Consider the following 15,619-nt stretch of genomic DNA (forward strand, 5'->3'; position numbering starts at 1 on the left):
ACGCAGACTTCAGGCTTCCCTTAAGAACATTTAATATGAAATTGGGGCTCAGCATTGTTCCCGACTTTTCAACGTGGGCAATTTGATCAGATTTAAACTTTCCAGTTACGCCCACGTACGCAATATAGCACCAACTGTTTTTTGCCTACGTGGATTTGATTATAAGGGCAACATATTATTGAACCATACTCCAGAACCGGTCCTACAAGGGTTGTTTCTCGTAACGATTGTATCCATAAACTCTTTGTTCCAACGCTAAACGAATCCCAAAGAACCATAGGCTCTATTGACCGTCAAAGATATAAATGATCTATAGTTTAACCTCTGATCTAACAAGAAGCCAAGAGCCATGATTAATTCTACAGACTCTAGGGGCGAACCATTTGTAGTGTAATTTGTGGTTGAATTATTTAATCTGTAAAATGATATATGTTTAAATTTTTGTATGTTCAACTTCATTAGATTTAGTTGATACCAGTCGTATAATCGGCCAGTCAGATTGTAATTTTAGTTGATCTGTATTATTTTGAATGGTTTAAAGTATTTAACGTCATCAGCATACATAAGCACTTGAAAGAAAGTGGCAGTGGTTGGAAGATCATTAATAAATAATGAAAACAAAATAGGTGACTACATTGTTGGACTCCAGATAGAACTTCAATAGTTTTAGAAACAGCATTTTTTGATTTTACATATTTAGTGCGACACAAATGACACAAACTCGACCCAGCAGGTCGACTTTGTGTCATAGGAAACTATGATTTACCTTATCAAAGCCTTACCGCAATCAGTATAAATAAAATCAGTTTGCAAACGATTTCTAAATCCATCGTTTTTAATTGTAGTCTATTCCAAAACATTTGTTACAGATGAATAGGATTTACGAAATCCATGCTGTTATCGTGATAACAGTGAAGAAACTTGATGAGACAATCAATGATAATTTTTTCAAGAAGTTTAGGCATAGCGCTAAGCTTTGCGCTTTCACTGCAGTTGGTGACATCAAATTTACATCCACTTTTAAACTGGGGTATATTAAAAGAATTTTTCCATAATAGAGGGAAATATTGTTTTGGTAAAGATTCATTAAACAATAGACTGGGAATTTGCGCAGTGCTTTAGAATATTGCTAGGGATACCATCTGGACCTGAATTGTCAAATTGTCAAGAATTGAAATGTCTTCAAATACTGCAGTACAGTCATTGTTCTACTCATTTCATTACCTCCGCCGCACAGTGGAAAAGAACCAAAAAAGACCAAAACAAGTAAAAGCGTGCTTAGTTCGGCCGGGCCGAATCTTAATCTTATATACCCTCCACCATGGATCGCATTTTTCAAGTTCTTTAAATGACTTTTTCAATATATAAATGAGCAATATCAAGCCATTGACCGATATGGACCGTAATTGTCATGGCTGTTAGAAGTCATAGAGAAATACCACCTCAGTGTGTCAAATTAGGAGAGCGGTTTATATGGCAGCTATATCAGGTTATCAACCGATGTAGACCGTAAGTCATACCAAAACGACACATACAAAATTTCAACCAAATTGCACCCTCTAAAAGTTCAAGGAGTCTAATCGGGAGTTCGGTTTATATGACGGCTATATCCGGCTATAGACTGATTTAGACCATACTTAACACAGTTGTTGGAAGTCATTCCTCAATGTGCAATGATTTGTGCAAAATTTCAGCCAAATCGGAAAAGAATTGAGCTCTCTAGAGGCATTTGAAATCAAGAACCAAGATCGGTTTATTTGGCAGCTATATGTAGCTGTCATATAAACTGATCTCAAGATTTTAATTCTTGAGCCTACGATTATGAGCAAATTTTGCACAATTATTTCTGCTATAATCTTCAACATATATATAATGTATCGCTCTAATCGGTTTGAACTAGTTCCCATACAAACCGATCCCACCAGTTGACTTCTTGAGCAAATACAGGAAGCCACTCTTATTCACAATTATAGAAAAATTCATTAGATTACTTATTTTTGCACTCCTACTATCCAGTTTCTTTTGTATTAAGCTCTAAATGACCCGTCGAAGCAAAACAGTCGTTGATGTCATATTAAACTAAACACTTGCAGATTTTTCTTCAAGTGGTAAAAAACCGTTTCTCGTTCACGCAAAAAACCTCGTCCATTTCCCCTATTACTTTCAAGACACGTGCGTTTTTTGCCTAATGTAAGATGACCCACTATTGTAATACAACATGATTATTCATTGATATATCCGTCATTATTGTGACATTGACTCTCAAAATTATTAGCAATTGTGTGGAATCGTTTGAAATGTTTACTTACACGCTCAAACACTCAAAAATAATCGATCCTGGTGAACATGTAAATATGGAAAAAATTGGTCACCGATATGCAATACAATACTTATATTTGAAAGCACTCAGTCTTACGCATATAAAACCGAGCTAAATTCTACTTTGTGGAAGTCTGGCCCTTCGTTTGCAACCATAAAATATTGAATGGCTGAGTCTAAACGGGGTCGTACGATAACCGAATTTTCGTTTGTTGGCTATTTTGATTGATGATGAGATAGATTGTTCTTTCTAAAAACAGGGTATCGTAGCAATTCGCTGGAAAGAGTGTATAGAGCCAATGGGAGATGATGTTGGGAAATAAAGAAAAAGTTTGCCAATTTTTTTGTGTTTTTTGTTAGATCAGTTGATTTTAGGACCTGCATATTCCATTCATCCAATTTTCACTTAGAGATCCATAGCAAGTCTTTATAAGTCGATCATCCTTAAATTTTGTAATTAGCTAGTGCAGCAAACGTATTACAAATCGAATTGTATTTTTGTATGTATTCTTTTAGGTACCACTACCTTCTTTCAAACTACATATAAAACGGAGGAAAAAAATTAAAAATACGAGAGGAGTTCCGAATTGGCATCGTTCCAATGAGTTCAACTATCCCAAAAACCGCATCTAAACACAAGTTTTTTTACAGTTTAAAAATTTCTTTTGGATTCAATTTTCGATCAAAAGATTTCGGTTTTGATCAATTATTTGCTCTTAGTACTGATAGAACCCAGAATAGACTTTTTATGAACCATAAAGTTGCCTGCACAAAGTTTGTACGTGGATCAATGGCGTACCAATAACGGACAATATTATGACTGCGCTGCTCTTAACCTTTCGGTTGCCACAAATATTACTATGGCATGAAGATTGCTGGAGAAGGAATTTCCTTGCAATTTTCTACACGAGGCTACTATCTTGCCAAATATTTCATGGCCATAGTCAAGAACGATACAAAGAAAGTTATCCACGGTTTGGCTTTGAAGTGCAATATCGATCCGTTTGACAACAATAATTCGTGAACCAGAGAACATGCCGTGCGTGTACTTAAAATTAAAGATTGTTACAAGACATACCAAGAGATAGAGGCATCCTTGGGTATTTCTTCCATCAGCATACATTCGATATTGCCGTAAAAACATTTGTTCCCGTTGGAATCCGCACAATTCCAATCGTTCAAAAAAGGTTCATGCAGATTAGTGCGCAGAAATGTAAAAAAATACGGTCGTGGTGCTTCAAAATAAATTTATAAGATTGTCACAGGTGGCGAATCGTAGATCTATGCGTATGAGCCCCAAACAGAACAATAATTGACCGTGTGGGTCTTTGAAGTCGAGCCAAATCCAACGAAAGTTGTTTGTGGAAGAAGCACTTCGAAGCACATGGTGGCCTGTTTCTTCGTGGAAAAAGTACTGTGGCCTGTTTCTTCGTGGAAAAGGTACTTCGACAATTGGTTTGAGCGCATGCAAAAGTGTAAATGTCGTGATGGAGGATGCTTTAAAAAACAATAAAACCGTTTTTGATGATAAAAAATTGCATTTTTATGATCAGGCCAGGAATTTCTATAGCAGCCCTCGTATCGCGACATGTTCGCAAAGCCAATAGAAATTGGACGAATAGACTCAAAATCAATTCCTGATTTTATCTGCAGATAAAAGAGGGTGGGATATTATTCCACCCTATGCCAATATCCAAATACAGCAAATCGGTTTATTGTGCGCTCTGAATTAATGAATAACCTCAAAAATATCTTAGTCAGTAATTCCGTGCTACTATCTAAATTCCTAAATATTTTCCACATCACGCCCCTAAAGAGTGCTACTATATGCGCTTTAGCGAAAAATTTTCATGATTACTTCTTTAGATAATAGATTTTGAAGAAAGAAACATGCTGATTGCATTCATTAGGACATTAGTTATGAAATTAATTATGAAAAATTGTTCATAAAAGCTGTATGTTATCATTGAGGTTTTTGTAGTGTTTCAAAAAGTAACCGTGAAAAACATTGGTTTTCACCTGAGAAAAACGTATAGCCTTAAGTTGGTTCATTGCCACAGTTGGTGTTCAATCGTATTATGGTGCTGGCCCCTAGAGGCTTGGCCCATAATTGGATATCAGATTTGGTTTCTTCTCTACGTTGTAATAGTTGGTCTATTTATCTATTTGAATGGCTTTCGGGTGGGGCGGTCGTTTTGTTTTTTGCTTATTGGAGGGTCCACCTCCAATTCAAATATCAAACATTGATCCGTATATTCACCACAAGACCATTCGGTACCATCGTTGCAAATTTCACTAAAATGTGTTCAGCGGTTTTTGAATCTATACATAACACTCAAACTACCATAGAATGAAGTTATACGTACTTTGTCATTCTGTTTGTAACACTTTGAAATATTGTTCTAAGACTCCATAAAGTATATATATTCTTGATTCAAGTTTATCTAGCAATGTCCGGTTGTCCGTCCGTCTGTCAAAATCACGCTTGCTTCGAAAAAATATTTGTTATTGGTCGATTGGTAAGTCGGTGGGGATTGTAAATGAGCCGAATCGGTCCATGTTCATACAATTTGAGTATGGTGTAAATTCGTCCGAAATTTGGTAAAGCCATTCGATTTGGCTAGAATTTTGCATTTTTATACTCGGCGCCACATATAACAATTGTCATTCCGTTTGCAACACATCGAACTATTAATTTACGACCCTTTAAGTTGTCTATATTCTAGATCGTCGTAAATTTCCAATAATTTTCTATTTCTGATGTTGGTGTGTCTGTCCGTCCGTCTGTTGAAATCGCGCGGGCCAAATCGGACCATATTTAGATATAGCTGCCATTTAGGCCGATCTCGCAATTTAGATTGTTAACCCATAAGCCCCAATTGTTTCATGAGCCCACATTTTTTGCCTGATTTCGCTAAACTTTGGAAAAAAGTCTTTTATTTGGCTCCGAAATATCCGATCGGACCATGTGTACAAAAATCTGCCATATAGACCGATCTCCCATTAATGGTTCTTAAGCCCATAAAAGCCGCATTACAGTTCGATTTTGTTGAAATTTAGTATAGTCCACACAGACTATAGTCCACATCGGCCGTAATATCGATAGAGCAGCCATATAGACCGAACTACCGGTTTAGGGGCTATAGCATATAATAGCCGCATTTATCACATGTTTTCTTTGAAATTTAGAACAGTGAGCTAGGCAAGTCCCTCCGATGACCGAACCGAATATGGTTCAGATCGCACCATATTCCGAAACTGCTGTCATATAGACCGATCTGCCGATTTTGGGTGGTCAATTACCCGATTACGCTGAATTTTGGAACAAATTCCCGTCACACGATACCCAAGCCAAGTATGGTCCATATATAATATATATACCGAATTTCCGATTCGGCCAGGCCGAACTTAATGCCGCTTTATTTGTTAGGTTTTCGACTGTCAAAAATTTCAAAAACTCGAAAACGTCATATAATTGCTTAAAACATATAAAAAATAGTAAACGTCATAAAACCCAAAAAAGCTCTGATGTTTGTTTAGTTTCGACATCATTGTTTTAGATTGATTGCGCCTTTAAAAATATTTGACATTTTTGTAATAATTTTTGCACTCCATCGTTTCCAACAGTCTATCTCTGATCCCTATCACATATGATCTGAATCAGTCCTAAATTTATAAATCTTAGCATTGCAACTGTATTGGGTTGCTATGCAAAATTTTTGATGATTGGGCTGAAGTTGTCAATGTACATTTCATTAATGTATGTCCAACATACAACATAGTATTTTACAGATGCGATTTAAGGTAACGGGTACACAAAAATCGGGCCAACACTACTTCCTTAGTTTTGACAAATCGAAAAAACTACAAACTGCTGATTTCCACAATGACATTCGAATACAAATATTTGGGTCAAGTCAGTTTGAACAGATTTTGTATTATTGGACCCCTTCCTAGATTCACCCATAAAATTCGTCGAATTACTCAATGCCCTTAGGAAGCTAAAGACAAACAAGTCACCAGTGCAGGACGGCATACCGTACAAGTTTTATAAGTATGCTCCCCATAATTTTTTGAAAGATGTTCTTCTTATTTTAATAGGATTTTTTACATATGAACATATCAATATCCTTCACACAATCTATCTTGATTCCCCTTTTAAAAAAGGCGATCCTTACATTGCTTCAAATTATAGAGGATTATCGCTCATGGATACAATCTCGAAAATTTTCAATACCATCCTATTAAATCGCATTGCAGGTTGGCTCGAACGTGAAAACATTTTTAACGAATTTCAGGCAGGTTTTAGGAAGGAATATTCAACGGTTGATAACATTTTTAACCTTGTGAATACTGTATGTCTCAATATGAACTTATAGTTTTTCCGTCGACCTTCGACAGCATTCGATTTGATACCTAGAAACAGCCTTTTTTACAATTTATCAGGTATGGGTTTATATACGAAGATAATAAGAATATTACAAGGTCGGTATAATAATACAACTACAAAGCTTTGGGACGGTTGTAGTTTTTCGAAGGCATTTAGCGTAAACTGGGATGAGAAACAGGGATGTATTCCAAGTCCGACACTGTTTTCATTGTATTGGGTTGCACAAAAAGTAATTGCGGATTTTTTAAAAGAAAGTAAATGCATTTTTAATAAAACTTAGAATGAACTTTAATCAAATATATAATTGCCATTTTGTTCAATAACCTTTTGCCATCTTCCTGGCAAGTTTAGTATTCCACGCTCATAGAACTTCTGGCCTTTATCTGCAAAAAACTGAACCAAGTGCGATTTTATAGCCTCATCATTGCCGAAAGTTTTACCATTTAAGGAGTTCTGCAAAGATCGAAATAAATGGTAGTCTGATGGTGCAAGGACAGGGCTATATGGTGGATGCATCAAAAGTTCCCAGCCAAGCTCACTCAGTTTTTGGCGAGTGACCAAAAATGTGTGCGGTCTAGCGTTGTCCTGGTGGAATATGACACCTTTACGATTGACCAATTCTGGTCGCTTATCCTTGATGGCTGTATTCAATTTGTCCAATTGTTGACAGTAAACATCCGAATTAATCGTTTGGTTCCTTGGAAGCAGCTCAAAATATACCACACCCTTCCAATCCCACCAAACAGATAGCATAACCTTCTTTTGGTGGATATCAGCCTTTGAAGTGGTTTGAGCTGGTTCACCATGCTTGGACCATGATCGTTTTCGACTAACGTTGTTGTAAACAATCCATTTTTCATCTCAAGTTATGATTCATTTTAAAAACGGATCGAATTCATTGCGTTTAAGGTGCATATTACAAGCGTTGATTCGGTTTGTTAAATGAATTTCTTTCAATACATGTGGTACCCATATTATAGTTGGCGCCAAACAAACATATATAAACAAAATTTCGCGCACTTTTTTTCTAAAGTAAGCTAAAAGTAACAGCTAATAACTGACAGAAGAAAGAAATCAATTACAGAGTAACAAGCCGTTGAAAAAATTTGTTAACGCCGTAAGTAATTCTATCTGATTCCCCCAATGGTTTACAAACGATGATAAACTCTTTGCAAGGGTATTGCCCTAAATGCGGTTTAAAAGTCAACTTATTGAAATTGAGGATACTTTTTTTCGTAGAGGAAGTCGAACAAAGACAAGTCTGAAATGGCATTAAGAGATTGAGATTGTAAACCGATACACTTATCTTGGAGTTGAACTTGCATACAATTTATCATTCAATACTCCCTCACAGACTAACCTTTTGTTTTCCAAAAATGGCTATAAATTCAACATGGTCGAGATATTTTGCCCATCCTGGGATATCCAAAACTAATAAATTGAAGATTTTCACAGCATGCGCCAGATCAGTAATGTTTTATGCATCACAAATATGGGGTTTTCAGATAAATGAATGTGTGGAGAAACTGCTAAGATTTTTCATTAAAAAATTTTGTATCTTCCAAATAATACGCCAAACTATGTCTTTGTTAAAGAATCGTGTTTGTTATGTCAGCAGAGTTCTGCGTTCAGGATCACACAGATTGCCACGGATACTTGCAGAAAAAGTTTTGAAGCTGAAAATATATTGGGCAAAAGAATGGTCAAATATATCCGAAAAGATACAATACTTTCCTCCCAATCATAACTTCGTACTTTGTTATTATTGGAAGGAGATTATTGACACTTTGAGTACTCAGGAACTTAATGATTTTTGTTGCAGAGCAAATAACTCGAGATTCCATGATCGTTATTCCTGTTTACAATACAACTTATCTTACTGCACATGCAACAGGCTTGATTATAAAAGCTGGACGAGGCCCGCTTGGTTTGAATGCCAAACATTTCACTGAAAATAATAACTCAAATGTATTTTGTTCAATTTGCAATTTAAGGTACCCCGAAAACACATTACATTTTGTTGGAGCTTGCCCTATTTTAGCAGAATACAGAACGATATTTTTTGGCAAAAGTATTCTTGAAGAGAGCGAAGTTTTGGATATACTAAATGGCGCGAATTTTCTGTCATTATACAAATATATTATTGCATGTTGTAAATATAGAAAATTAATTCTAAATGAATACAATACCTAATCACATATGAATTCTTTTTATTGTATAACTTAATATGAAAAAACGGCAAACAGCAAGTCGCTAAGCCAAACATAGATGTAAAATACAAATCATTTATATATAGTTTATCGAGAAAGTAACATAAGCAATTTGTAAACTCATCTATAAAAAAATAATACTCGCAATAGCACTTATTGTTATTGCACAGTGTAAAACTTCCTGTATGAAAGTGATTTTAATAGAATTTTGTTTTAATTTTGGTTGTACTTGCCGTATTTTAATCCAATAAAGATCTCTTCAATTGAACAGACATGTAAATGGTTTTTCGTTCATTAGATCCACAAAAATAAAATCACAATCAGACAGGAGGTGCATGCAACGCGATGCAGGCGAGTTTTGATATTGATCCTCAAAACGTTGGATTTTGCGATAGAGAATTAACCAAAATGTGTAGCCGAAAGTTTTCTTTTGATTCCATAAGCGTTTGACTAAAAAGTTTGTTTTTCGTTTGTGTCTTCTTGATTTCCTTGAAAAAATGTATTTCAGTAGTACAAAAAATCAGCAGTATATAGCGAACAATATTAAATTTAATTTTAAACAGGTTGTACTGTAAGTTTTTAAATTTCACATTTTCTTTTAATAGCTTCTATTGGTTGCCTGATTGGTTTGCTTTTTCTTTTTCTTATGCTTTATGGGCTTTGTTTTAAGTTTTAAACTTTATTGTTTGTTTCCTTAATTGCCAACTTGTTTTTAGCTGTTTTTCATTCTATTTCTTTGCTATTTCATTAATACAGCAATAAGTGAAATAAGTGACGGTGTGCAGCAGCTGTATTTTATGCGAAAACATTTTTTTGTTTTTTTCCAATATTTAAATTCTTTCACTTCAAAGAAACCTTACTTTTAATTTGGCTTGATAAACATAAAAATCATATTGTGGTTTGATTTGGTTTAGGTATTGGGCACTTGGAATTGGTGTTAATTTACTTCGTTGCAAAATAAACTTTCTTTTCTCATTTTTTGGGATTTTTTAGAGTGTAGGTAAAACAGTTTTTTGATGGCTCTATTTTCAATACATAAATTACATTTCAATTACATGGGTTTAAGAACTGATTGAATTTTGTTATCGAGAGTTTTGAAGGAATTAATTTTTGTTATTGTTCTTTGTTTAGTTAAAAACTTTGTTCCCACTTGATTTTTTATATTTGACTCTTTGATTTCATTGTAAACCTTTGAGGTTTTTTAATTTCATAAATTAATAGAAAATTTATTTATTTTTTTGCAACATTTTTGTAATTTCACTTTTTGTTTTAATTTTGTTTTTTCATCTTGAAATTTTCTTCCCATTCATTCACATTTCTTTCAATGGGTATTTTAACAAATCGCAATAGAATTTCACCTTTGATGGGCGATAGACAGAGAGAGGAAGAGATTGTGTGCTGTTGCCTTAGACATCCCTCTGCCTTGTGCTGAAACTATGACAGTGGTTATGTGTGTTTGTCGTCGCCGTCAGTCGCCTTGCGTTTTGGGAAGTAATTCGTTTATTGTGCTCTTTTTACATGCATAGGGGGTTGCTGGTTGGATGGTTGGTTGACGACGTTTGGTTTAAGACCGCCGCCATTCGTTAACAAAATGCCGACGGCAATGCGAAAAGGAAATGCATTGAGAAGTTTATTTTATTGTTGTTATCTTATTTTATTTTCTTTAACTACCTTTATTGCACTCTACTTTTAGTAGGCCCAAAAGAAAATCTAAGGCGCTTGATTTGTTGCTTAGCTCTTGCGCTCTCTTTCTCTTTGCTGTTGCTGGGCTTTTTTGTGTTGCCTGGGGAAGGTGACAAAAGAAAAAAGGGGGCGGGTTTTTTCTTTTTTTTTTTTTTTTTTTTTTGATTGAAAACTTTCGTTGCACACACACTCGCACTTACACACGCACACTCAAGAAGCTTGCACGCGCGTTTATTCGAGTGCCAAGTCTGACATGGACTTCATTTAAAAAAAATATATTAGAATTTGGTTCTAGACTTGAAGCGGCGTTACTGAACGCCCTCTTCCACACATGGGTCCAGTATTATCGAGATTTTATTGTTTTGGGATTTATTTGCCAAAATTTGTGCGGAAGAAAACTAAAAATTTTACCGCGATCAATTGCGAGCAATGGCGAAATAAAAACTAAAATACAATTTAAAAGAACTTAAAAGAATATGCTCAGGGAAAAAATGGCAAATGGCAAAAAACAGCGCAAAAATCAAGCAAACAAACTATTTCGCACACATGCGAAAAAAGCAACAGCAAAAAACAACAAAGAGCAACGACGGTGCCAACGAAAATTGACAACATTCGCAAAACAACAAAAACAAAAAAAGTTTGCAAAAACCTAATTTTGCAAATGTGTTGGCTTGGGGCAGAGACAGTCAACGGCCAGCAGCAGCGGTGGCGGCGGCGACGGCGACGATTTTGCAAAATGTCTGTCCCTGCAACAACAATATCCCCCATTGAATGTCTCAATTCGGCAGCACGAAAGAGCATAGGAAGCAAATCTACACATTTTTGCAAAGAATACACCACCACCTAGTTAGCCTATGATGAGAGCGAGAGAGAGTCAGAGCTTGCGAAAGTCAGCGCTCTTCAACTTGACTTTGAAATTCGCAAATGGCAAATTTGCAAAAAAACAAAAACAACAAATTTTGTGGGTATTTGGCATCAAACATTTTTAGATTAACATCATCCCTGCCTCTTCTCCACACCACACCGTCGCCTTTTAACCCTTTACGCGGCACACTAACCTAAAGGTCCCCTTCTATTCCAAATGATGTTGCTATGATGATTAAGGCGATGATGAGGATGACGATGAGGATGATGCTTCACACACAAACACAGAAGGAGCCAGGCAGGCATAATGATAACGAGAATCCCAGAAAAAAGCATAAACAACAATCAACATAGAAGATATAAAATTTGCAAAAATTAAAGAAACAACCTAAAAGAGCAGTGGCAACAACAACAACAACAGCGATACAACGATCCCCAAACAACAGCAACAGCACAATATCGTCATAGAAATTCGCACAATTGTATTTGCACTCTCTTCCACGCCACCACAGTCCCAGCAGAAGAACTCAAACGACAACACCAACAAACAACAGGCACACACATTGTGCAAATTCTCTTTGTGCTCCAATCTCTCCAAATCTCTTTGCCTCGCATGCTCTTCGATCATCCTCACCTCAAATTTCTGTTGTGGTATTAATTTGCAAAAATACAAGCAACAACAACGTTGAGAAATTCGCATAATTATTTATGGTCTGTTTTGATGGGGGGGTTTGCTGGTTTGAGAAAGCCTTTTAAGCTCGTTGGCTTCCCATTTCTACGGCGCTCATATCAAATGCGGTTAAAAAAAATACAAAAATCACATTCACAAATACACACACATAATACACTCGGTTAGACGTTTATTGGAAATCATTTGTATTGATTGTTAGTGGGTGGTGGGGTGTGAGAGTTGGGGAGTATCATTTGTGAAAAAGAGCCTAACGTGCGAATTCTTACGAACCCACATACAACATGTGTACGAAAAGAAACACACGAGTTAACGACACATGATGATGGGCTGCGTGCTATTAATAAAATAACATAACGGTACAAATGCTAATCAGAGCAGTGGTAGGTGCAACCCTACGCACTTTGACATTTAAGGAAAGTGGGTAAATTGTTGGCATAACAAATGCAACAGCATAATGCAGGTAGGTAATTAGGCTGAAATTGTTATGTTGTTTCACATATTGGTCTAACGCAAACTTGACTCACATAGCAATTGCGGCAGTGGATATCTGTATATAACTAACACGTAATGATGATTACTAAATGTGCTATTGTACGACATGTATTCTCATATGAAAACAGATCTTGGAATAAATATGCATTTTTTGCGATCGAACATACATGCAGAGTCTTGTAGACAAATGTGTATAAAAAAATTACAATACATATCACAATTCTTGCCGGGTAGAGCGCGCTCTGTTCGTATTTAACGGACATAAGAATACATCCAAATCTATTCCGATTTTGATTTAAATTGACTAAAATTGCGACAAATAAACCCATAAAAGCGCATAGATATGATGAATTATATATATGGAAATTTGTCTAAATCTGATGAAACATCTGATCGATCTAAAATTTTGGCATTTACAGCCATGCCAGCTTTATCTAAATCTGAACCGATTTCGATGAAATATTTCGAATGATCAAATCAAATGAGACTATTACGGAGAGAAAGTATAAAGGAGGTCATTATAGCTTTCGATATCATTTAAGGACACATAGGACTACGGGTGTTCTTATGCGGAGAAAAGCTGAGCTTTTCGAGCGAAAAAAAACATTGGGCAAAAATAGGCGGAAAGTAATATTCTGCTTTTGGTGAGGAAAATTACGAAAAAATTCTATCGGCAACCCTTGAAACCATTGCCAGCATAATTCTTGTTTTTTTTTTTTTTTGATTGGTGTCAACGGTTCGATTTTCTTTATTTATGGACGAAAAATTAAATTAAATAGATATAGCAATAAGTGCCGATAAAAAACGTGTTTTGTTATGGAAACAAAAACATTTGATTACTGTCAAATTTCGCTCGCGAAACAATTAAACATTTCCGCGGTAATTTCGAAAGCAGAATAGAATACCAGCGCTTAGAGCGGCAAGTGATAGCTTGTGGGGTATATCGGGAGAGCCGGCGAGACGTTTGAACATTTCCTATGTCATTACCCGGCTTTCGCAGCTTACTGACTCTGGCACTTGGGTGGGGCAAAGATGCCAGACTTGGATAACATTCTTCAATAAAAGGGCGAAATATTAGGTAAATAAAATTCTCTGTTCGCAAAAAAGCTGATACAATATGCGCCTTTTAAGAGCCCAAAATGTATCATCGGGTGATGAGTCTACACGCAAAATATGTTTGTCCTAATTTTTAAAATTCAACCCAAATATCAACAAACATAATTTAAAGGTGACACATTTTTCAACTTTTTAAGGAAACAAATCCTATGGTGAAAAATATTTTTCTTCATATTAAGAATTTTTTATTTTAAATGGTAGGTTAATAAATCCTAGGAAATTTACTTTGGGACAAGACAACAGTGTACCTTATATAAGGACGCGAAATAGCCTTACAAATAGGAGCCTCTTTAGGTTAAATGCTATGTTTAAAATAAGAATTAAAAAAAATAATAATAATAAGACAGTCATCTATGAAGTACAGTAAGACTCAATCAGCGATCAAAATTTGAAACGGATGGTCAAGTAGGGTAGTAAATTGCAAATTTTGTCCATGAACATTCCACTAAGGAACAGGAGCAAACTTCTCACATATCAAGGAGTGCAGTCCGATTCTAGTTTATGCTCAATGATAAGGGGCCTCCTTTTTATAGCCGAGTCCGAACGGCATGCCGCAGTGCGACACCTCTTTGGAAAGAAGTTTTACATGGCAAAGTACCTCACAAATGTTGCCAGCATTAGGAGGGGAAAACCACCGCTGAAAATTTTTTCTGATGGTCTCGCCAGGATTCGAACCCTGGCGTTGTGCGTCATGGGCGGACATGCCAACCTCTGCGATACGGTGGCCGGGTAGTAAATATGAAATTAAATTTAAAGATAGCATCTTTATTTTGAAATTTTGGTTCTTTGACTCATTTTAATTGCTAAAATCCTAAAAATAAGGAAAAATCTCAAATTTTGGGACAACTTTTATTTTGTGTATATGGCAGCAAAATTCGAATATCTTCTAGTGGGGACCAAACTCGGCTGTGGAGGGTTCTAATATTGTTACAGGTGATCTCACTGTTCTAAATTTTAGCGAAAAAGTGGATACGGTCCGATATTATCTGCAACTGATGCGAGTTTCATAGAATCTAATAAGGAAGAAATGAAGAACTGCTTCATTTGTACCTTCTATGCCTTAAATCGGGAGATAGGTCTATATTGCAGCTATATACAAATATGATCAGATCTAAACCATACTCGGATGTTGATGGCAGTGCTGCCGGGTGTTTTTTGTGAAAAACGTTAAATTTGTCAAGAACAATAGTCTATATCGTCAAACTTTTTCTGAAATGGCGCCATAAATTCGTCACAAACAAAATTTTACCAATTCAATCACATTTCGGGACTTTCGACGGGTAGATTTCCACTAGACAATTAAATCAATGGGGCTGCATGATTTTGTTTTCAATTATTTTCACTAAAACTATAAGAAATATATAATTCTAATGAAATTTTAAATTTTAAAGACGTTTCAAAATTTCAAACAAAATTGTAGTAAAAACTTCTCTAAAGTCAAAATGTCAATAAAATATTTTATTGGGTTGCCTAAAAAGTATTTGCGGATTTTTTAAAAGAAAGTAAATGCATTTTTAATAAAACTTAGAATGAACTTTAATCAAATATATAATTGCCATTTTGTTCGATAACCTTTTGTCATCTTCCTGGCAAATTTAGTATTCCACGCTCATAGAACTTCTGGCCTTTATCTGCAAAAAACTGAACCAAGTGCGATTTTATAGCCTCATCATTGCCGAAAGTTTTACCATTTAAGGAGTTCTGCAAAGATCGAAATAAATGGTAGTCTGATGGTGCAAAGTCAGGGCTATTTGGTGGATGCATCAAAAGTTCCCGGCCAAGCTCACTCAGTTTTTGGCGAGTGACCAAAGATGTGTGCGGTCTAGCGTTGTCCTGGTGGAATATGACACCTTT

General features: G+C 35.7%; 1 protein-coding gene across 4 annotated transcripts in view; it reads right to left on the reverse strand.

Annotated features, from left to right (window-relative positions):
- LOC106091895 (broad-complex core protein isoforms 1/2/3/4/5) overlaps positions 1–15,619 on the reverse strand; it is an 889,290-nt gene that overhangs the window by 640,048 nt on the left and 233,623 nt on the right. Inside the window, exon 1 of one of the 4 annotated variants that reach the window (XM_059368071.1) lies at positions 10,591–11,086. The exons of 2 other annotated variants lie outside the window; for them this stretch is intronic. The gene's annotated coding sequence lies outside the window, so the exon portion shown is untranslated. Of the gene's footprint in view, positions 1–9,152; positions 11,087–15,619 lie in introns of those variants that run through there. One more of the 4 variants, XM_059368070.1, reaches the window with a different exon arrangement.

The sequence above is a fragment of the Stomoxys calcitrans genome, chromosome 4 (genome assembly GCF_963082655.1).
Source record: "Stomoxys calcitrans chromosome 4, idStoCalc2.1, whole genome shotgun sequence".
NCBI classification, from domain to species: domain Eukaryota; kingdom Metazoa; phylum Arthropoda; class Insecta; order Diptera; family Muscidae; genus Stomoxys; species Stomoxys calcitrans.